Genomic DNA, 25,120 nt, shown 5'->3' on the forward strand with positions numbered 1-25,120 from the left:
GGGAAAACGACGCGTGCTGCGAGTTTCGCTTAACAAGCTGCGCAGAAGAGTAACGAGATGCAGTATATGCATACACATTGCTGGTGGATTTACTGGGCTCGACGATCGTCGTTAAGTAGACGAGCCACCCGTTTCCACGGTAATCTTGGATTCTATAATCCCGCGAGGCTTCTTCGCTGCTGGCGATTGTCCAGCTGTCAGACGGCGCGAAACTATAAGCGCAGTCCGCTTTTTATCTCGCTACTACGAAGCTTCTCTTCCTTCCTAGATTGCGTCCCCAGATCTACAGGATCCGCTGCGATCTTGGAAACACGACGAACGAGCGATAAACTTGATAGGAGCGATCTAAACCACCGATAACCGCTGCTATCTTATCACTGCACTTGGGGGCAACTGTTGTTTCCTGGATGCCAGGGGAATGATTACTTTGGGAACTTTATGAAGTTTAAGGCGGGGCTTAATCTCACCAGAGATCCATCGATGAACCTCTTGTTGTATAATTTGTACAGCGTGATAATTTGCTTGATTAAATAAAGAGGTTAAGAATGAAAAATTCTATCATTTGAACTCTGCCATTCGAGATAATAATTTCATACGCGCTAAATAATTCTTGGTCTGGGAAACACGCTCCTTGGAATCCAGAGGAGAAATTGAGAGATCTAGTTAAGTGTATTTGACACCTACATCTGTGAAGTATAATTATCTCGAACAACAATAAGGTATATGAACGGCTGACACATTATACAAATCCTCAACTAAACTCCCCTCGACCTTAAAGACCAATTTACTCGTCAAGGATAGAAGCAAAGTAGATCCTAAGCCACTGAAATACCCCGAGCCGACGGAGAAGCGCTCGAGGGTAATCCCCCTTGGCTGCTGTCAAAATTCAGTCATCTCGATGTAAGTAACACAAGACGATCCAGACAATAAATCCGGAGACGACGTCGGACAATGGAATAGGTTCAAAGTCGGTGAAACGGTTTGAACTGGCGCCAAAGCTCGCGCAAAGAAACACAAGGGAGAAGCGTTGAAAGAACGTCGTTGGTCCTCTCTTTGCATTCCCGTGGCTAAGTAGCGCACGATCCTCCCACCCTTGAAATAATTCACTCGTTCCAGACCAACGGTAACGTCTTTCTCTTCGTGCTTTTGTATTGTCTCGTTGGAACTCGCGTCGAAACAATTTACACAGTTTGTCGTGGACGTTTTGTGAATACGAAGGCGATCTTTCATTTGCGAATACGCGACAGGACATGTCAGCAGGGGGATTTTTGATTGAGGGGGGTTGATGAAAAAAGTAAAATAAGATCGTGGGAGACCTTAGAAGAAATTTAGAGAATCCATAAATTTTAGGGAAGATTTTGAAGTAAAAGTTCTAAGAAAATTTTTGATACTAATACGTTTGAGTATGAGAATACTTGGATACCTTGAAGGCAAAATACTTGAGATTAGAATACTGTGAAGTATGAGGATTATAAGGGTTAGTCAATGTACCTACTTAAACACTAAGGCACGTGGGTACACTAAAATAAAGAAACATTGTCACTATTCCAAAAGATCTCCCTGATCTACAAAATTTAACCTTTAGCTGATATAGTTATATCGCACTGTTAATACTACCGAAAAAATATTCATGAATAACTTAAGAGTATTGATACATAAAGAAGTTGTAAATTATCTGCAGACATATTCTGTAGATTATAAATCATTTTTTATATTCCTATTTCTGTTTTCCCATTGTTCCAACTTCCAAGGCTCGCCACTCTAAATACCGCAGAAAATCGATATCCCTGGGCTGCTCAGCTTACAGAATGGGGGTCCACCGTGAGTTCTCGTTTAATTGACGAGCATCAGTCACGGTGGACAAATATATTTGTAAACAGGAAAGCGCGGCCCCGTCGTGGGTCCCGTATCGTATAATTTATTCCCCTAACGTAGCCCATTATGCGGTACAAGATGTCATCTGGCTCACAGATCTGGAAGAGCGAACCTGGAGAGAGATCTGAATGCGACGGAGAGGCCAGAAAGTCGGAGGCGGACGTTCGCCGAGAAGAAAGAGAGGAGAGGCCCAGCGAGGGGGAGGGGAGGGTCGACGAAGAGATTCGTATCGGTAACCAGTAACACTGGTAACACAGGTAACTGTTAGTGACGTGACGATTTCGACAGTGGGACCTACCGGCCCGACGGGCCGCTCCATCATGGCATAAGGCCCCATCGTCACCACCAGGACCCGCGCCCAACGATATGTTTTCCCTTCTGTTACACTGCTGTGGAACACCAGCGTCGAACGATCCTTTTCACTTCATCCCGATCGATCGGATAACCCTGACCACCGTTAATCAATATCTTCCCTTAAATTTCGTGATTAAACCAGACGTACCTCTCCTACCTCGTAATAACTCACGAGTTAGATTGACGGAGTGTTCGTCAGAAGCCGTGGGTGTTCTCTTAGAAACACCTGACTTGACGGTGTTTGAAGTTATAACCGAGAGACACAAATTATTATCAAATTAACATTGGAAGTATACCCTGAGGAGTAAATTGTATTTAGGTCTTTGCTACGTTGAGAACTTCAAATCGCATTTTTAATAACGCTATACTTATAGCACTATGTGGCGAAGTCTATTGTTAACAGCAATTTCATCCAGAAAGTGTTCCTTGGCAAGGCAATCCTTCCCAAGAGCGTCTGCTTGCAAATCTCAAAGGTAGATCGAGCCTCGTCACGTCTGACAAGGGAGCAGCGATCCAAGTGGTAATAATTCGCGAAATCGTGGGGTCGTGATCCCCGCTGACCTTCTCGCGATCCCTGAAAGGACGCAAATCGTCGCTCCCGTGATCGATCTTGAGAATCGCCACGAACAAGTCCCAAGAATCGGCAGCGGGAATACTACGTGACGGTATTGAGCGACGATTCCTTGCGATTCTTTGCGAATAACCGTCGTCGATTTGCCTCCGTCGACTACCATAGCGCTACCCCTACGATATTGGCTCCCGCCAATCGTCTCTGAGTTTTTCGCGGAAATAGGAGAGAAACGAAGGCTCGATTGAATTTTCCCTCGATGAAAAGTCCACGGGCGCCGATGGGCTTTAATTCCTAGCCAAGCCAGAAATTGCGCGGCTCCTTAAGGCGTCGGAATTAGAAAAGATTACAGGTAAGTATTATGAGCGCTGTAAATGGCGCTCGGCGAGGATCGCTATTCGAATCCAATACCGCAGAGGCAATCATACGTTGCCACCGATTACAGAGAGGTCGTTCACGCTCGCTTCTTCGCGTATGCACGCGCATCCCTCCGCCCTGTCTTCCGATACATATGCGCGGGTATCGATCGAAAATAAAAGGGCCGCACGGAACCGGCCACTACATCGGACAATCACCATAACTCTGGGCCCACTTGAAAGGCATCTCGTTATCTTTAATCTCGAAACAATACAATACGTTGGTGGTGATGGAGGAAGACAGAGAGAGAGAGAGAAAGAAAGAGAGAGAGAGGGAAAGGGAGAGATATCGAACGAAAGATGAGGACAGAGTGGAACATATCGATGGTACGAAGGGGGGAAAACGTAAAAGGAGAAGACGAAGAATCGTGAGAGAGAAAGAGGGAGAGAATAGCCAGTGACTTCCAAAAAAGATCGACCAAGCATCTCGTAATGCAGATGAAGTAAAAGTTAAGTAACCGGGAAGAGGAAAGCGTTACACTCGGGCGAACGAATTGAGACGGAGGAAGGGTGAACAGAGAGGAAAGGGAGAAACTCGTCGATCGATCGCTGCGTCGGTTCGTATCCATGCGCATGGGTGCACCATAGATCCAATGGGTCCGCGAATGGACCATCAGTCACCAGATAATCTTTACCTCCTCGGAATATTGACAATGACAAAGGGGCCCGATACGCGCGCGCGAGCGGATCGACGCGGCCTGCTACCTGTTCCCGTAAGGCCCCGTGGCTTCTCTCGAGATGCGCTTGCCACAGTTTGCCTCGTCAGCAGGCTCCTCCTTCCGTCTTGCTTGATTCCTTGTCACTTTTTCTGGGTGTCTTTCTTCTAAATCTGTGGATCTTATCAATCATGCTCAGTTTTTTGGGTTAAGTCGAAGGTATTGCGAAGTGAGAATAGCTGTGATTGAAGATGCTTGAGATGAGTTGAATCTTCTGTGAAAATTAATATTTTCGTCATTGCATATTGAATATTGGATTGAACCATGAGAATGTGTTATTAACTCTTCATCTGTAGCCTTGTTATTCCTGACGCCGACTGAAATCTAGGTCTATGTTTGTTTTTTATATGTCTGTATTTTAAAAAATGAAAAAAAGTTTCTAAATATTATTTCAAGCTTCTAAACATTATCCAATAATTTTTATTGCTTTATGACCTGTAACTATGTGATTTCAGACTGAAACCACATTTTTGTAACTTGTCATATGTTGCTGCTCATATATTGCAGAAACTGAATTTTACTGTAACCCTCCGTTTTCATATCCTAAGCCACAAAGAGTTAAAAAAGGCAGTAGAAACCCCCAACATAAAAATGGTCTCAGTCATAAACGACCCAGGTAGCAGATGGAAGGTTAATGATTTAATGAGCCAACCATCCACCACTTATAAATTTGGCTACCTTACTCATTGTTAGTTCACCCTACGAAACAGAAGAGTATAACATCGCATCCAATGCTCGCCATCGCCAAGCACCTGAAGCAGCTCTACTAAGGAACATAGATCACGATCGAGCTAAGTGACGATAACAACTACCAAGGAAGCCTATCGAAGGCGAGCTCCGCAAATAAAGCAAGCATTTAACTTGATTCAACCACCGTTCCTATTCCATTTCGATATCCATAAATAGTCGCCGTGGGGATCTACTTTACAATCCAGAGGAACGCTGAATCTCTGGCCAGGGACGTTCGTCAGTCGAGTTTCCTTGGTGGAAGGAGAATTAGATATCGTCGCGGCGGCTTTCCTCCGAGAAATAACTCGCTGGATCGCGCCTATAAAGCGCTCTTTTCCGGGAACTTTGAACACGGAAGCACGCGGCTCGTCAGGGACAAGAGTACTGTCCGGTAGCAAGGCGTCTCTAACCGTCTACCGAGTATAACAGCCGGTCTATCACGCCTACCAGATATCCACCCGTGTCTAGGCAGCTCGACTCGTATCTCAGCGGCGGATCGGCACGAAACACCTCCCAGCTACCAGTCGCTCGCTGGATGCACGATAACGGTTGTGCCTTACGACCAGCCAAGATTAATCGTGCCAACGATGGACAGCTCCCGTTTTAGGATACACGCCAGGCGAAACGCGGGGGTGGATCGCGGCGAGGATGCGGTAACCGAGGCTGCAATCTGTTCTTCGAGGAGAATGTCGGTTGCAGATGGTTTGGAGAAAGCGGGGATTAGAAACTCGACGAGACGGTGTTGTTTAGAGAAGTAGACGTGTTATGATAGCACCAGGAATGCATTGGCAATTTGATTGATTGCGCATGGCTTGACGTTGGGACAACTAAATGGGGAGTTACCAGAAGTGTCGTATACTCGATTTTACAAGATAAATTAGTGGTATCATTTATCAAGTTTTTCTCGTCGAGTTCCATGTAATAGAAAATATATTAATAATTACAATCCTGCGAAAAAAGTGTTATAAGTCGAAATCATGGAATTTTTTAGAAGAGTTAGAGAACATTTTCAATCGTGAAACTATGGAATGTATTTCAGCTAAATTTACTAAAAAATCTAGCGTCTAAAAAGGATAGTAAATTTATATATAAAAAATAAATGAAAATTGAAAATTTTATACTTGTGAGTTTCTCACATAGAGCGATACTTACATGGAAAAAATGTCAAATATAAAGATTTGTAGTTGTATGACCAAATTCAAATAAATAAGGTGTATAGAAAGTGTGATTAAATATTGATACGAGTTATAAAATGAAAATAGTATATAATTTGCGGTGTTTTATTACCTATACTTATCGAATTAAGGTGAGTTAGACTATGGCTAGTTACACGTTAATTCAGTTTACTTGAAAAATCACTTGAAAGACTATGAAAAAGTTTCTATGCAAAATGTTGAAACGCAAAACCATGTAGAGGCGTGTCACTTTGCATACAGATGTTTTTAATTTCCTGAACGTGCGAATCATTAATTAGTATTTTACGATCATAAATAAGACCCGCACTACCCATTCGTGACAATATGAAATTTATTCGCGACTGTCGTGAATTCCAGGATTGACCTAGTTTACTTGGTATTTTACAATGATTTTAAGTATGCAATGTAAACAGGGAATATGAATACTAATTAAGCCGTTGCAGCGTGAGGTGACAATACTTAATCTCGTAATGAGAGAATGTAATAATGTCAAGGAAATATTCTGCAATTAATAGATCTAAATTCCACGATCAACCGAGTGTCACCACAGCGAGAAGAAGCAATCTGCGTTATGTTCCTTCTGAGGACTCCCGTCTTGCCACGAATAGGGAGTCAGGATAAGCAGGTAAGAAATAGACGCGTTTCTCGTTCAATAGAGCGGAGATTCACCTGTTGCTAGCCACGGGACGCCGCTCGTGCACTGGCAATTAAACTCTCGGCCAGAGAGATAAATACGTCGAAAGGGGAGCAGCGGTGTTAGGCAAGGCAAGAAGTGAAAACAGCAGGATCGACGGGAAATTTAATAGTCGCCTACGCTGTTGCATGATAACTAAACACCTTGTAAAAGATGGCAATGCGGACATCGAATCTAATCCAATTTAGCGTTATTCAATTGCTAATGGGACAAGAAGCATCATAACACAGAGAACATTAATATTTATTATCAATTACACAATCTATACTGTTTTTACAAATAACTCGAGCACTCGATACCTACATACTCCTAATATCTAAACTACTATGTTTAAACCTAGAACGACAGCCTGAGGTCGTCAGTAGTCCGACAAAATTTTAAACTTGAAGATGCACTTCTATTTAATATGCATTTCATAGTAACTTAAAAACTTTGTTAACAGGAATTAGGCCATGCCACTTTTTTTTAAATGTATTTATTTATTCGATCAGGAAATAACTCATTAGTACAAAAGTACAATTCAACATTGTGAGGTATAATTGAAGGGGAAAGAAACATAAATAGTAAAGTAGAGAAAATTAAATAAAGGTGCAGATTAGTGATTTTTTAAGCCAATGAAGTGATTGGTCTTCAACAAATAGTATTGTTGATGTTAATAATCATGATATTGATGCCTCTATGATATCCAAATACAGTCTTGTGATATTGAACACGAAGGAATTCATCAGATCTTAGTCTTACAGGCAGAGTAGTTAAGCTGAATTTTTCATAATAAATATTATTTTAAATATTACGATTTTTTGAGGGGTTGCCTGCAACCCCACAGTGTTACACCGAAAAATAGAAGGGTGTCGTTCTAAGATTAAATCTACGTTATTGCTAGCACCAGTGTTAAATAAATCTACACTTTACTATCACCGCAATCACGTTCCAGAGCCACCTCCGAACGACCGTTTCCTAACGACTCAATGAAGAAAAAGGAAGATTCCGCGCGCGATCGAATGAAAGAAATCTCACCTGCAGCGAGACGAAAGTAGGGAGAAAAAAAGGAAGGAGAACCATCGCGTTTCGACCTGGCGAGGTATAAATCATGGGGCGGAGGAAGACGTACGGGGGCAGGACGCGCATGGAACGGGGATCATGAATGAAGGTGAAGGCTGATGAGGATGCACACGATTCTCGATGCTGGATAGTCCGGGTCAGACGCGGAGTAAGACTTCTCCTGGCCGATGAAGAGCCGTAACCGAGGGGAAGAACCCGTTCGAACGAGAGTTTATATACCGTGTATAGCTCAGGGCAAGGCTGTGCCGGCCGCGATACCGTCTCACCTGAACAGGTTGAGGCTTCCAGGAGTCCGTGATGCAGAACAAACGATTGCTTTCCTCGTGCCTCGGCATACGACCGATTAGAGTGCCGCGGGAGAAGCTCGATAATTGCCCTAGACTGTTTGCGCTCTCTGAAGCGTGGCGATTATTCGAACGGTTGGCTTACGTGGCCGTGCTACACATGAAAATTCCGCTGCGCCCTTGCTTCTTATTTAGACAATGAATCACGACCGTGTCGACGGCCCCGGGCGTTTTTCGATGGACACGGTATGCGCTACGCGCAGATAAGTAAGAAGTTTCAGTCGCGAAGAAGATAGCACTCGAAACTTTTAACAGGGTTTCTTTCATTTTTAACCAATTTTTATCTTCTTGGGAGCTGGGTGTGAGACACTTCGTAATAGGGAGAGTTTAATGAGGGAACACGAACGTAGAGGATAAAGTTGATGTGTCCCTTTCCTTAAATAGTTGTGAAATACGTACACCTCGCGAGAAATGATAAGACAGAAAACGTAAGTATACTACTCGCTAACTCATCTAAAAATGTGAGGTAGTTTATGAATAAATATTGAAGTAGGAGTGTCTGTAGCTGATTAGTATAACCATTAAGTCGTTTTTCTAATAATGGGTTAATGAATGTAATGGGTCGTAAAAAATAATTGAATGGAATTGAAAAAAAAATATATGTAGTAGATTCTACGAAGAAGATATGAGTGGTCGATAATTGCAAAAACAATAGGCAGGTGCAGAAATGCAATCAAAAATTTCTCCAGAAAAGCTGATAATTACAGGAAACAGCAAGATGAGCTCCAGAAAAAGCTGATAATTACGGGAATCAGTGAGAGTACAAAAACTCCATGTACTAAAACTGCTGAACAAACTCAAGCTATTTTAAGAATTACTTCGAGTTCTTCATTGACATCGCGAGAAATCGTACAGGAGGGAATAGATACTCACGTGACGAGCGTACGTGCAACAAAAGCTTCAAAATCCATAACCCATTCAAAGAAGAAAATATAAAAAAACTCGTGTTAACTTTATCTCACATCCACTTATGTGCAAAACCTTTGTAAATATCTGTTTTGGAAAAATATTAAAAATACACAGGGGTGTCCTGTGCACAGGGTACTTTTCCATATTTCTGCACTTTTGAATTAAAATCATTTTAAAAAAAGAATTTTTATTCAAAATGTAGTATCCTTTTTCTAATCTTACATGTTAATGAGTAAATTCGAATAAAAAAGATAATTTCTCAGCTTATGTATGAAAGACCTTTTTTCATAAATGACTTTAGTCCGATGGCACAGAAGTATAGACACGTACCCTAGCAGCGAAGACGAGTCAGTTCGCGGCTCGGATGCGATCGTGATCGGTTGTCATCGAAAAGCAGGTTCCCTCGGGAAAAGAAGAGCGAGGTGCCGCGGGGCAGGCGAGGGCCGAGTTACACGTACCATCGGTGGGGGCCCTGGGGCCCCATTACGGGCGCTACCTCGTCGTTGGCGATATTACCGCAAATTGCCACCCTCAAAAGAGGAACGGCCCCGGTTCTCCGTTGGCCGAGCCAAGGAGTCGGTCGATTGCTCGCTCGGTGCATCGCCTACGTCTCGCAACGTCGGTTTTACAACTGGGCCCCGTCGTTGCTGTTCGCCCTCCTCCCCATCGCGTCCATTTTTCTTTCTCCCTCCGTCTCGCGTTCTCGCTCCCCCTTTCAACCATGTGCGTGCCTCTCTTTCTTTCTATGCGCGCCGCGTGTAATACCGTAATCGGGCAATTTCGGGGCTTCCCGTCCGAATAAATCCATGGTTAATGCCATCTCTCCGCTTCCCTGCCCCATGGTCAGTCCCCCTCCGCCTTTCTCTCGTTCATCACCGTCCCTCGTCTTCCTCCTCCGCCACATTTTACCTCTTAGCTTTCTCGCGCCCCCAGGGCGCTGGAAGTCGAGTACGAGGAGAGAAGAAAAAGTCGAGCAGAATGGGTGGAGGAAGGAGAGACCGCGGGGAACACGCGGCTTCTATCCCGAGCACTCGAAGGCTCGCGTGCGGCTAAGTGGGCCCCGAGAAGAGGAGCCCCGAAAGGAGAAGCTCCAGCGCGGCAGAAGGAGAGGAGGAGGACGGAGGAGGAAGATGATGATGATGATGATGATGAAGAAGACGAGGACAAAGAAGAGGTGAAGGGAAGAGGGGGGCGGTGGTGGAGGGGCACACAACACCATCCTCTCTACCTTTTACCTCGGCCATCCTTCGCCTCACCCACCTGTCTGCCGGCAATCTTCTAGTAGCCTTGGGCTACCACTCCGCTGCTACCAGAGGGGCTACTCTTCGGCTACCAACGTCCGGTCCTGCTTTCCCTCGCGGTGCCAGTAACCCTAGCGCACGTCCCTCCAGGTTATCCTGAAACGAAGCGCTTGTTTTCAACGCGTTCGCTGCGTCTTGTTTCGGGTATTATCGATGCTGATGAGGGGAAGCGTGTTTACTCGGTGGAAGAGCTGTGGTCGAGGCGACAGAGTAATCTGATATGCAGAATAACAATCGCGTCAGAATTTTCGGAAAATCACTCGTCAGATTATTTATCTCGAAGACGTACATGCGCACAGTAGTACATACTTGCCGACGAAGGTCTAGCTGAGCCCAGATATAAAAATTCAAGACTTACGACCAGGGATTCCCATCGCGCGCACTATTTCACCCATGACCTCGACTATTACCTGTCATTTCTACCAGTTTACGTCCCAGCCTTTAGTCAAGGTGAATTCGAAGAATCGACGGAGTCCGCGGTAAGATTTATGTCACATAACTCTGTATCTACGACAGGAACAAAAAGAAGCCCAGAATCTCAAACGACGAAACCTCACCAGTACCACTTCACACCTTATAATTTCCACTTGTCGTATATTTCCCTGGAAACCCACGCGACAATAGCTCAAACAATTCGTCACGCAGAAATTGGAACTCGTTGAAAGGAATTCGAGCTGGAGATCGACGCTGAGTTATCAGGAATTTTAATGAGCAAGTTTCACAATACTTTATACTCTTCCCTTTTGTATCAATCTTCGAGCACGTAAGCGACTCGATAAACCATCGTCGCTTCAGTGCTTTCGAGTCGTCCAACCGAGGAAAAACAGCCCACGCGACGATTCGATATTCATACTCGCCCCTCGATGCAGGACCAAAGGAACAATTCCTCGCGGATCGTACAGTAGCTGTATCGTGAACGCTAGACGTTTCGGCGGTAATATTTTAACGGAACAAACACCCGCGGCCATTGCTCGAATTATCTTCTCCTTAAACGCTCGTCGAGTCGGCCACTATCAACGCTCCCCTCGATTACACGGCGGGGTAAGATACGAAGGCTTTCAAGGCTTTCGTAAGAAGGACTGTGGGCCAATCGCGAGTCGAGTGTTCCACTCGCGGTCGATTTACGATCGGTCCGTTGCCATTTTATCAATCTGGATTAGCATACGCCGCATTAAACCATAACTTACACTGGCTACTCCACTCCAGTTCGAGGCTACCTACGTCTACGATACCCTGCTCCCTGCAAACTGTTGCGCCCGATGGTAGTCGCCAACGACAGCCTGATCTGCGACGCGATAAATCAGCGAACGCTGACTTTTCTTGCCACCCTTTGCGGGCCATTATTCACGGATGACTGATTCACGACGAACGCTCCCGTCGAAACTCTCATTACACCTTTATCGTGCCTCCGTGGTTGATTTATCCGAAAATCTGACGAGAGGCCCGATGATCGTCAGCCACTTCCAGTGATATATGCGTTGCGTAAATGTTCTCTCGGAGCAAACACGCTGAAATTGTACTGTCTGAGGGCAGGTGGTATTTTCGACCTACCATTGTTTCTTTTTGCATATTTCAGAGACACTTAGGGTACACGTAAAGTGCAGAGATGAGAAGTGGAGAAGAATGGCAGAAAAACAAAAGGGATACAATGATACTGCATGGACTTATTTGTCCCTTTAGTCTATGAATTAGTAATAAATTCATTATTTTTTTAATAGAATCGACTTAACATGAGTGTTAGATCTGAAGGATTCTCTTGATAACAAATTTTATTGGTTTCACTACAGCAGTAATTAATCTTAGCTTAAAGTCTCAATCGATGTTCTATTATTCTTTCGAGAGCTAATGAGCTTACGCAGTCACTGTAACCACAGTTTAATGGAGATTCTAATCTATTCATGCTTGCTTGCCTATCAAAACAAAAGAACATACTGGCGTATACTATTCCAGAAAAGGTGAGCCATACCCAGGGGATTATATTAGAACCACTGATACCTGAATTCCCTTCGCTGAACCTGCCATCTCCGCACAGTGCAACCCTCTGCAGTAAATAAAAAAAGAAGAGTCTAAACCAAAAATCACGCGTCAGTTTCAAGACGATCAGATTCACTGGAGCGAAGGGATCCAGCCCACAGTGAATCCCAGCTTCCACAGGAGTGCAATTAAGAGGTACAAATTACACGCCGCGAAACGTTGGAGGATACGACCGCGGCGAGTGGGAAGGACACTATGGATGGACGTCGACGGAGGCAGAGTGGCACGATCTTCTTTCTCAGTGGGGCGCAGGCGGAGACAGTCGCGTCTTCATCTCGCGGCGCACCGCCTAATTGGTCGGAATGCTCTCTTACTAATTAAGCATTCGACTAATTATTAATTACATCGACGCGGCGCTCGAATTAATTCGCCGCGACGGCAGGGTGCCAGCGCCGCGGGGCACGCTCGCTCGAGCATAAGCATCGCATTTAATGCGCGAAGCGGGACGAGCGTGACAGCGCGGCGTTTCACGTGCCGCAAGGACGACGACGCCCTAGGAGCGTCCCCCTGGACGACTTATCGTCCCGCCGTGCTCGTCCCCGTCGATTTATCTACTTTGTCGGTCATGCTGGTCCCCGTGGCCTTAAAGGGAGCGGGGACACCCTCGGGGCGCAGATGCAGCCGCAGGTGTCGGCGTCGCGCGACGATTTGCGCCCGCTTCTTGTAATTAGTTAGAACGCGCCAGTACGCTCTCTTCCTTCCCTCTTAGTTATTTACGATTACGAATCGATCGCGCTATATATTCGATGAAACTTTAATTAACCGGCGACAAGCTCACAGACGCGAGTCCCAAGCACGTTTCTCTTTTCGCGAGAAGGTTATCTCGCGGATACGAGCTCTGTGACGTATCGCCCCGCTACATCGTGTTTCCTTCCGATTTAAGCGCTCAAGCCGCGGCACCGACGCAACGTGTAACTTAGGAGCCGCGGACCGCTGGCGTCCTGCTCGGCAATCACGGCCGCAGGAAGGCGGGAGTCATCTCGTGCTGATGTAAGGGATTAGGTTGTGTAATTAGCAGAAAGCGCTCAGCTGTTTGCGTTCGGTTATTGAAGGCCTCAATATTTGCTCGCGTTAAGGATCATTGGCAGAGAATGATTGTTTGAAGGTATTATGGGTACCTACATCTAATTAAAGCGGTGAGTTCGAGAACAGTACAACTCCGAAAATCACGGTTTTGGATATTTCATCCGAACGTGTAGTTCTGAACCTCAAATCTAAAGTGAACGGAGTCTACTTGCTTTCCGTGTGACTTCATACAGTTTGACTTTGAGGCCTAGATACAGTTTTGAAATTATTTGAAAATGGCTAATTCTGGACTTGTATTGGTCTTCGAAACATGGATTCAATTCTGTTTTCATGCATTAGATAGACTGTTGAGGAAGACTTATAGAATATTATATTTTGAGCAAGGGCTTGAAAGGTAGATCGTGCAGAAGTCATTCTCTTCAAATCCCTTCTACAATAACTTCTACATAATCAATGATTCTAATGAGGATACGGCGGATACATAGGACATCATGGGTAGTCTTTAACGAAGGCAGAATGCTACGATATTCTGGACCCTCTTTGATGATGTTTTTAGGATAAAGGCTAATTTATCTATGTCCATTTTTAATACTGGCGATGAGTACTATTTTAGAACTAGTACCTAACTAGTAACTTCACCTTAAGTTATATTCGTAGAAAGTATCGACTGTCCACGGTGGTAATTCGACACACTACCAGTTTATCATATCAGTCTTTATTCTCTTCATAATGAGAGCATTAAAGCTCCCACAGACCAGAGAAAATTTTCCGCATGAGTAGCGAACTTTTCATTACATTCTCCTTGCACCAATATCCATTCGTATGTCTGTTTTCTCAATTCGCCGCGAATTTACTGCCACTTGGAAACTTTGTATTGGTCTATGGGAACCTTTATCACAAAATTTCGGTAAATCCTAAAATTCCCTTAGAATAGAACACTACTAAACCATACTCATTCTGCCTAACATTCAACAAAATAATCAAGAATTGTTCATTCATCATCCTGTTCTCATTTATCGTGTACCCTACACAACACAAACTCTTCATTATCAATACCTCGTGAGACTATATCGAGTAAGGACTGCATTTAAACCAAAAATCATAACAGTTAACCTCCTTTGCGTCCACCCTACCCCACAAACTTCCCAATTACAAGCCTCACAATGTGTACCGAGCATATGAAACGACCTCTCACGTACACGCAATATCGGCTTACAACTTACAAAGTACGCGGTACGCGCAGCGACGTCAGGAGCAAGTGAAAGCGCGACGTTTTTAGTGTCCGTTGACAGGGGTAAATCGCGAGGAGCAAGGCTGCAGCCGCGAGCATATACTCGCGCGACGTACCGCGTCTCGTGACCGTATATACCTTATTTCGATTTATCTACTGTGCCCCGTGCTCGGTCTCGCGACTCCACTCGAGGGAGAGGCCTCCGGAGGTGGACTCGAAAAAGTCGGGCCTAATGTATCGCCGGGGCGTAGGTGCAGGTGGCGCGGCTACACGCGTGCGATCGTGAGCGCGAACGCGGAGCCACGCAATTTATTTCGCCGATCGCCGCGAACACACCGAGGCCCCTGCCTTAGGTATTATTTATGGTTATGGATCGGTGCCGTTTATAAGTTCGGTGGTACTTTGACCGACTACAAGTACCGGTTGTCTCGCAGTGAGTATATCATTAGCAGTTTTATTATTAGTAATCTCGGGCCCGAGCACCGAGCAACGACCACGGCTACTAATAAATTCCGTCCTGGGTACCTACGTGCGCGAGGGCTATTAATTCCCTCTGAATTTCATTTCGCGTACGCGGCATTGTTCGGCTGGGAATCCTTGATCGCCGGCGAACCCAATCATTTCTACGGTTATTAAATTATTAAACTCGCCCAGCCTCTCGGCAAGGGTTGCACCGTCCACCCACGCCAAGGTCGATCGCGATATCCCCGAGGAATTAACCTCCGCCAATTGTTTGCTCCTCGTGCACGACTCGCCGCGCTGTTTCGCGCGACCGAAGTTCCCGCGACTCCTTGGAACCCCAGCAAGGCTCGATCGCCGCTGATCCTCCTACGCTCTTCCCGAACGGGTCAATCGAGATAGCGTTCCGTATTAACCTCCTGGCAATTAATTACTCCCCTTCGGTCCCCCGATAACCCCCTTTTTTACTCCGCTACTCAAACTACCATTCGCTGAAAAAGGGGGAACGCACGGGGCGGCGTGGCGCGGGAGTGAAGAGACCACGAACGATGGACTAGCGGAGGAGGGAATGGTAGAAGAGAACGAAGTGGTTCGAGATGAGGGAGAGGAGAGGATGTGCGTGCATGCCGCTCACGTAGCGTGCCAGCCAACCTGGCAGCCTCCTTTCCTCTCACTGAGAGCCTTGCTTCCTTTCTCTGCCTCTCTTCTTCAGCTCTCGTCCCTGCAGAGCAGCGCTCGAGAGGAAGGGTATCTTCCTCTTTATCAAACTGCAGCCTCTTACCTGGAGCACTCCCACCCACGGCCCCACCTGCGCGGTCCGATGGGCACTGCAACAGGTGAGAGACTACCGAGCGTGCTCGGTGCCCTTAAACCCGTATCGCGAGCAACATTTTTTTCGAACACCGGGTCGCTGTGGATCCACGCGGGAGTCTGATCCCCTGACTCGTTTAGCGAGAATCGTTTTCTGATTAAATCCCTGGGATCGTTGCTTCCGGTCTATTCACTTGCAACATTCTATTTTTGCCAGGCTCCGACTGGGTAACTCTAATTTTCAATAACGCCGATCCACGGCAGGCTGGGATGTGTTATAGACTATTTTGCTGCTTGGCGATTGCCCATAGTTGCTGGCGATTGGTTGTACCTTGGAATGGGGAAATATTTTGTTGGTGCATGCTCGTGAGACGGTAGGATAGTCTAATCATCCTATTGAATTCCGTTTATTCATAAGGGATCGAGTAATTAGGTTCCAGCTCGTTATTTATGTTAATGACTTCGCTGAATTATGTTTATTGGATGGTTTCGATAAACTGAGAGTGAGTTATCATGATAAGAATGTATGCTGAAAGCGAGCTCAGCCTTCGAATATTTGCTTCTCGTCAAATTAATGTTTGCCCGTAAATCTAATTGGAATTTGGGAATATGAAAATAGGGCGGATACACTTGATGAGTCCATTAAGCTCTGTTTATCGGAAAGAGATTGGGCTCAGATGCCGCGGATGCCTCCACCATTGCTTTATCGACGGAAATGTGACTTTATGTCTGACGTTTACGGTCTGTATCTCCTGGAGAATTTGATGGTGAGTGCATGTAATTTCGGTGATTAAAATTTATTCACATCATGGATTGTTGCAGACTTTAAAACTAGAAACATATTATTTGTGCTTCAAAATTCAAAATAGGAAGTTTCATTAACTAAATTTTGAAAATTAATTTTTGTGATGAACTTTCGGCAATGTGAAGGTCTCTTTTTAGATCTTCAGCGATATACGTGTCAATATTTCTAATTACTTTTGCAATGATATTCTAAACGTGTGTGTATCATTTAACTGAGAAAATACAAGCCTTTTATTCATATTATTGTTATTTTCGTTTACGTCATCGTTGAAAGGATACTTCACATAATGATATACTGTTGCTTCTCAGCACTTTTAACTACTATACAAAGTTATTTCTGCGACATCTAAGATCAGTGCACGATTGCGAGCGAATTTAAAATGAGAAAGAGAAACTAAAACGAAGCTAGCATTTCCTGCAAAGAATTCCACATACGTATGTACTACATAACCCATAGAGTTCTCATTACTATAAAACCATACGACCAAATATTTACTTAACCCCTGAAGATCCCTAACCCCTAACAGCTGTCGTGGCGTAATTCGGTCCGTAGAATTTCAATTTTCGAATTAGATTAGACGCAACAGGTGAGCACCTGTGTATCCAAAGATCTCGTATCGCGCGAAACGACATCCTCAGTGAAATGCCGCGCGACAAGGAAGAGGGAGAGTATAGCCGCAATGCTGCGCGCAACGTTCCGCGATAATCTGCGCGTACGTGCCGCGCGTTGGAAATGAAATTGCTCCTCAGTGCGTGGGTTCAATCTGGTGTACGATCCATCGATCCCCCTCCTATTCTCTCCCCTTATCGTCTCTTATTAGATAGAAATTCCAGCGAGCGGCAATATTTTATGTTTAATTGCTTGTATCAGTAGCGCTCCTAATCTAAATTATCACGTTCGGGTATCTCTCGCTAATTTGCTTAGCATCGCGACTTTCGATACCGTCGTTACCGCGGCTATAATACTACTTTATGGTAGCGGCCATTTTTCTCACTGATAGCCTTCCACTTGCTAATTCAAACGCCTCCGCGAGACATTCTTCCTTGTCTTTCGTGGTAAAAGGATATTCTATATGCTAGATTTGTCTTTATCTTTAGGATCTAGACTACTAGTGTTGAGCGTTGGTTACTGAGGTATGAAGAAAAAGGAGATGGGAGTAATAAATAGATCTTACAGAAGTGTGCGTCAGAATATCTACACTTTCGTTATCTTAACTTTAACTCTACAGTATGTAGTTTGATATTCTTACACCTAGGCGAGTGTTTCTAGGTATACTTGATAAATAGTTTACTTGAAAGTGTAGAGTAGTGGCTTTCAGCTGGGAGATACTTAAACTGAAATCTCTCAATGCTGGGTGTAGAAAAGGTCAATCGTCATTCACGCTATTCGTAGAAGATTGATGAAGACAGAATGAATTATGCAATATCTACGGTTTACTGAAGAAGCAGAAGGTCTTTTTCGTGTAACAATCATGCAAATGATGTAGCATGTGCACTTTAGTTTTAGATAAGGCGTGTTTGAAACTGGTCCAAGTTACATTTACTTAGTATTAATATTAATACAATTATTAATTAAGGATGCACTTAGGCTTTTAGCTACTGCACAAACTCCAAGATATGACTCCAAGATATGAAGACTTGTTACCGACTATATTATAATTAAAATTTTTATACGTAGATAGGTACATGTATTCACATGATACATAAATATTAGGTAGCCACTTTCATATTAAAATGTACTACTACTACTTAAAACATATCAAACAGACCCTACTGACGCAACAAATCTATGTCCCTGACTTTTAATCTAATTTGAACATATCTCTTCTTTTGAAGAATGTATCCAACATCCACTTCTATCTCCTTCACTGATCAGGAAAATGAAGCAAAACAGAAGAATCGACACTGACAATGTACTACACAAACGCATAGTGTTAAAACACCTACGCTCTTGTATTTAGTGCTTACTCGCACGCAACGGCTGCAGCACAGTGCGCAACGCAATGCAACGATGAGAAAAAATCTGAACGATTTATCGTGCAAATTCTTTCCCAATGAATAACGCGGCTGGCAGGGTAGAACGGAATCTCGCTATTAATCGAGAGCGTTTATCCGAGCGTAATAGAGGCACTGGGTCGGGACATGCACGATAGCGTACGGTGCAGGCTTAAAGCCGAATAAGAGCAATTCCGTCGTAGGAGCGTGGCTTTTGCGAAACGTTCTTGTTGCGTGAGCGAGTGCGTGCGTGCGTGCTTGCGTGCGAGCGTGCGTGAGCGAAATACCGAAAACTTCGAACTCTTTGCTCCACCTCCTCCCCCTCCTCCCCCTCCTCCTTCTTTCTTCTTCTTCCTCCGCTTCTGCTCTCGGTGCTTCGGCTCTCGTCCTTTTTTCCTCTTCCCTTCGCGGACCCCCTCGCCGGAAGCGAAAGAAGCTCGAGTCCCGCTGCGATTAACCTTTTCAGGGATGAATTATTTCGCTCGTCAGGTCGCCGGGCGGCTTCGTAAAAATACGGCTGGCCGATTCGTCGAATCAGTCACCTGCTGTTTACGTAGCCCGAAGTGACGCAACCCTGAGTTATCGCGCGGTTCATCCGGTACGAGTCGTCGCCCCGTGAAAATTCGCGGTCGCCACCGGTTAATGGAGCACACGCTCCGCGGTAAATCGCTCCTCTGCCCCTAGTAATTGCCAACGATCGCCGATGGATAGGGCGCAAGACGTACGCCTAGGGTCCCCGCGAACCTCGACGAATGCTCATTTCGCGATCGAATTTATAGCGTTTCCATGTGAAACACGACCCAGCCACGTTCTCTGCGTCCTATACTCGGAATATCGTAGGGTTTCGCGAATTTCCAGGCGGGAATAGGAACGTTTCCCTTCCTCGTTTCGTCGAACAAGGCCTGACATGGCAAGAAACCATTGGAATCTATACGTTCGACCGGACGTATTGGTACGTCAAGTTCAGGTTTTTTACACGGTGCTTCGTTAGGCCGAGCCTTAACAGTAAAACTGATCCGCGGAGCGACAAGTGGTATGCAATAATCGATACAGACAGTGCGGATTAATTGAGAATGAGTGGACATTAATTGAAGGGGAAGAAGAACGAGGCACGCGCAAGTTTCCTTAAGCAGCCGGCTGCGCGTATACGCTTTAAGGATCGTGTAAGCGATAGTGCGGCTACACGGGCGAGAATCGTAAGGCACGGGAAATTAATTGAGCCCTGGAGGAGGAAACCATTCAGATAGTAAGTATAAGTAAATATTCATCGGCTATTGATTTAGCGATCAACCCCTTCTCTCCTTAACAATTTTTCTACTAAGTTGAATCACCTTCATTATGCTCTACACGCGTCAAATATACTGTTGCAAAAATTGAGATTAAGAAATAGAAAGGAATAGGTACATAAAAAGAATTCGAATACTTGAAAATACAAATTTTTAAAGTTTAGATGTTAAAAAGTTTGACAATTAAAAAGTAGGAAGTTCGAGAAATTGAAGACTTGAATTTTAAGTATTTGAAAAGATGGTTTAGAAATTTGAAAATTGAAAATTGAAAATCGTTGGCACTGGAAAAGTATTAAAGAAGGTTTCTCAATGACCTCACCTTGGCATACTATTATAATAACTAATTGATCCTATCAAATTATTTATCACGGATATGAATATGAATTTACATGCACTCTAAATTCAAATTAGATTCGCTATTACCATTCAATATTTCTATTTTAATCTGTCGTCTGCAATAAAGATGTTACTAAAACACTAGATTGACAGTAAATTACCATTCAAATTATCCATAAAAAATGTTTGAGAAACATTTGAACGCTCCTCCATTTCCCTCGAGTAAGAATAATTTATTAGATCGTTACAGATAATTTCTCAAAGCGTTCGAAATGAGCGACACACGCGATATTCGATTTCCAGCTATGCACAGATTCCATGAAAGAACTATACCAGAGCATAAAATCGCAGCAGAAGCTGAATATCCCATTGACGTGCATGCGAAGCCGCCAGTAGTGGCCGTGCATGAATGAGCTCCCGGGAGCTACAGTCACCTGAGAAACTATCGTCCCTCGCGTGCAACCAAGTGCATCTCTCGGGTCGAATGCCGACGCATCCTCTCTCTACATAGTTGTAACGGCCCACGGTTGTGAGACCATCGGAAGACCTTGTAACGGTCGGTCACGAATTACACGAACATGTACGAAACCCTTAGGTGTTTCGACATCATACTCCTCCGTGGCAGACGAACTGGCCCATACAAGGAAACCACCGCAAGATCGATTTTTTCCGAGGTTCATCGAAAAATTATAATCCCATCGAACATAAGAGTAGAAATTTAACCAGGTTTTTTAATATCTTTTATGCTGGTATAAATTGAAGATCAGTGCACTGTTAATCTGTAAATGGTTTCTTTAATATCTTTTATGTTGATGTAGATTGAAGATCAATGTACTGTTAGTCTGTAAATGTTTTTTTTAATATCTTTTATGTTTGTGTAGATTGAAGATCAGTGTACTGTTAATCTGTAAATGGTTCTTGTAATTTCAGTTTCTTGATATTACAAACAATTAATTTTAGATTGTAATTTCGATGATTTCGAGAAATACTTGGTCGAGGAACATTATATCGTGTCACGGATGCGAGGCAGGTAAGGTTATTCTATTCTATAAATGGAAAAATGAAAAAGGAAATTATTGTGAAATCATCTTGAAAATGCAGGGACCTGAATAACCTTCGAAGTTAATTTACACCGAGTTCTGGTTGTGGTTTATGGATATACCGGTATGCAGATGCACGGTTTCCGTGATTTCCAGGTCGCATCGCGATACAAAGGCGACGGCAGCGGCGTTCCGGGCCAGTTCCTGACCTTTCGCTCGATTTTTCCAGGGTGTGGCACGCGTTTGCATACACACGGAGAATTAACGAGTAAATATGGGGAAGGCTATTACGATCCACGAACGTCTTATGGCGTGTGTATGCAAAGGAGGCGGAAGAAACGGCCGATGAGGAAACACCGTCAAGCTGTTAGTATTCAATGAGATAATGAAGAAACACCACGGAATTCAATGACCCGCCATTGAGCGTAGGACGATAGTGACTCCGTGGCTTCTATCGGGATTAGATTAGCATACAACCAATGCGGACTACGGTAGATCGTTCGATTCGAATATTACACCGTTCTCCTATTCGCTTTCCACCTTTAAATACAACTTATCGCGTTGCAACACGCACCAAAATTCATTTTCGTTTCGTCGAATGGATTCTCTACTAACATGCTACGCATGACAACGGACGAAACAATTTACGTATTCGTGCCTGAGAACTATGGAATAGGTGGAACCTATCTTTAGTACCTCGGAGACGATGCAGGAAGAGGAAGAGCGCTTTTACTTGCATTGGATTCTATTATCTATGCGCAACTATAAATTGGAATTGATGGAAGTGATTTCAAATTGTCAAATATATCTGGATTCTCAAATATTGAAATATTCAAATTTTCATTTAGGTATTCAAATATTTCAAATATTGAAATAATCAAACTTCTTAATGCTCAAATTTTAACATTTTTAGGTTTTCAAACACTTCAAGTTTTCAGATCTGTATAATTTGCTTAGAAATATATCGCACATGTACTTTAGAAGTGATGCAACTCCAAAAATGTAATTTTTTAATTACACTTATAAACCAGTTTGGTAAATACATCTCTCTACATTTATAAAAAGTATGCTAGTTAAACATCAAAATTATAGAATTTATTTAAAGAACTCTTCATATGTAAATTATAAATTATTTTTCAGACGAATTATTGAAGCAAGATAACCTTTATTTAAAAAAACTACTCTTAATGTGAATATTATATATTTAGTAAATAATTTTCTCCTATACTCACAAATATTTCATCTGCTTCCCTTGCAAAACAACTTTTTTGAGTTGTCGCTTTTGAAGTACATTTACGATATATAGCATTATAAATTGAGGCATCGAGTGTAGATGCCGCCTGATATAAACAGATAACAACTGATTGTGGTCCTACAAGAGGTTGAAGCCTTCATTTTTCAACATCTCTGTCACTTTACTTGTCCTACTGCTCCAAACATGTCCCTTTTACCATTTCATTAATTTTACGATCACACTATATTTCTGGACCAACTGTACCGTTTCAAAGTAGCACAGAATAAGCCTTGAAAAAAAACACAGGTACCCACAAGCAGTACACTGTGCAGAGCTGGTAAGACACACTTTGACATAACAGTAATTCTCCATATATAAAAAATACGTCGATTCAGTTAGTAGTTACGATTACGTTGACCAATAATACGCTACAACCGAAAATGCACGCGAAATCATGCGATATCCCCAACCATACGGACCCACATTTTTTCCAGGCACAATCTCACCAGCTCTGTACAGTATTTTACATAATCGCAAAGCTTATGCTTGTGTACAGGCCTAAAAGTATGCAAAATCATAAGAGTATAAAATATGTATATAACAACTGACAAGACGAGCCCAGCGCACCGTATCATTGTAGTACCAAAAATCAGGGGCTGGCTATCGCACAATTATCGTGCGGTTGCTGGCCATGTTTCCACGATCATCGTCCAGCGATGTACGGCCGGTTGCGTTACAATCCCCGGGCCAAAATTTCTTGCGGCGGCCCCGTTGTTTTTATTGACATTCCGCGAGCTCGATTCGGGGATACTTAAGGTGGCCAGAGGGTCGGTAATTCGAGAACCGTAAGGTGTTTCGGGACAGCCGCATCGGAGCATTCGATACCCGGCTCTGCGGAGGCGGACGATACTTTTCCCTTGTACCGAGCGCGATACGTCAAACCTCGTCCACCAGTGGATTCCACCAGTAATCCGGCCGGATCGGATTACTCCGTCCATAATACGTGAATCGTGATACGCCCGCGATATTCGTTCCGAGGGGCTGTTCGTCCTCGATGAACCTCGCGCGCGGTCTGGTCACGAACCAACCCGGACGTCGCTGGGATCTCGCGCCACCAGAGGGTCACTTTCGGTTGATACAACCTTTATCTTGGCACTGCTGTGTATGCAAGCGGGATTAGACCTATAAGAATGTAAGGACATTTACAGGTCCAGTTCTGCAGGTTCTACATGTTAGAACTATGAAAAGGGAGTCCGTGTATGCGGTGTGCAGGTTGTCTCTACTTTGAAACGTAAACAGCAGTGAAGCTCGAATGAAATGAAGAGTTTTCTGTGATAGGTATTAGACGATGGGCCTCTGTTTGAGAGTAGTTGCCTGGGAATTGTTTATTCGTGGAAGCTGGAAAGAGTTTCATTGATAGTGATGTGTTATAGTGAATGTCCTAATAGTCGTATTACATGAACTATGTGGGCGTTTGTGATAGGGATATGTGTGTAGAATCTGTCTGTAGGCGCTTTAAATGTCAAGTGTTTTACGTTTTAATATAAACTTTTTTCAGGTTTGATACTGTCTATCGATTCTTAAGAACACTTTTAGTAATGGATATTTCAATCGAGGATTTTTATCAGAGACGCATGCGAAATAGGATTATGTTCCCAGGGTTGCGTGTAATAACGCACGCAGGAGTGGTACATAAATTGTTAAAGTGGCTGTACCTTGTAACAGATGGTTTGTGGAGCCACATTTGTTACGATTTTTCTCTTAGATTTGAGACGTGGAATATGACTGTAAATTTTCTGTCGTCCCTTCAGTCTCGCTTTATATGTATAATAAAAACGGTAGTCGTAAGACATTGCATTGATATTCTTGGTTAAGAATCAGTAGCTTGGCAGTTTCACTGTTATTCAATATTCCTTTCACCTGTTTATATCGTGTCGTAAAGTCGGCAGCGCATAAGTCACAATAAGCTTTACTACATAGAAAAAGATTGCTGCGTTTAAGTGACAAGTTTCGCTCTTTATGTACATTCATAGACCTCGTACAGATATATTAAACTTCGTTTATGAGATCTGACTGGGGTACTTTGTGAAAGGTGCAGACATTTTGGAAACATTTATTGCAAAATTCGAAACCAACTTATTCGAGTGAACCAAAATTCAGAGCAGTTAAGTTTGAACCTGACCCTTTTTATCAGAATCAAAAATTTCATGTTCAAGATTGCATCCTTTAATAAAAGATTCAATCAAATACAGAGTTCCATGCAATAGAACTATTGGTGTAATTCCTAGCGACACCACCCTGAAATAAATCAAAGCAAAGCCCTCCATCCCTACAAGGAACACATCCAAATACTGAACTACAGCGTTTCCCCAATATCAACTCGTGGTTCACTTGATAGTTAGTTTTATAACAAGAGACATGTTTCTAATGTTTCTCACACTTACTGCACCTCACCTTGATCGTACCAAAATTGTCAATGATAACATAAGCAAACTTTTTAATTCTAAACAATTGCAAATTATATTTTATATTGCAGTAAAGTCATTTTTACGTGTATTGTATTTAAAGAATGATGTTATAATAAAAATATAGAAATAGGTATATTTGTAAAATATCTTACTTTTTAAGACGTTCGAGTTTACATATTGGACAAACAAAGTCTATTTTACTAAATACTATTAGTCAGTAAAGATTGAAGACA

The sequence above is a fragment of the Calliopsis andreniformis genome, chromosome 2 (genome assembly GCF_051401765.1).
Source record: "Calliopsis andreniformis isolate RMS-2024a chromosome 2, iyCalAndr_principal, whole genome shotgun sequence".
In the NCBI taxonomy this organism is placed as follows: domain Eukaryota; kingdom Metazoa; phylum Arthropoda; class Insecta; order Hymenoptera; family Andrenidae; genus Calliopsis; species Calliopsis andreniformis.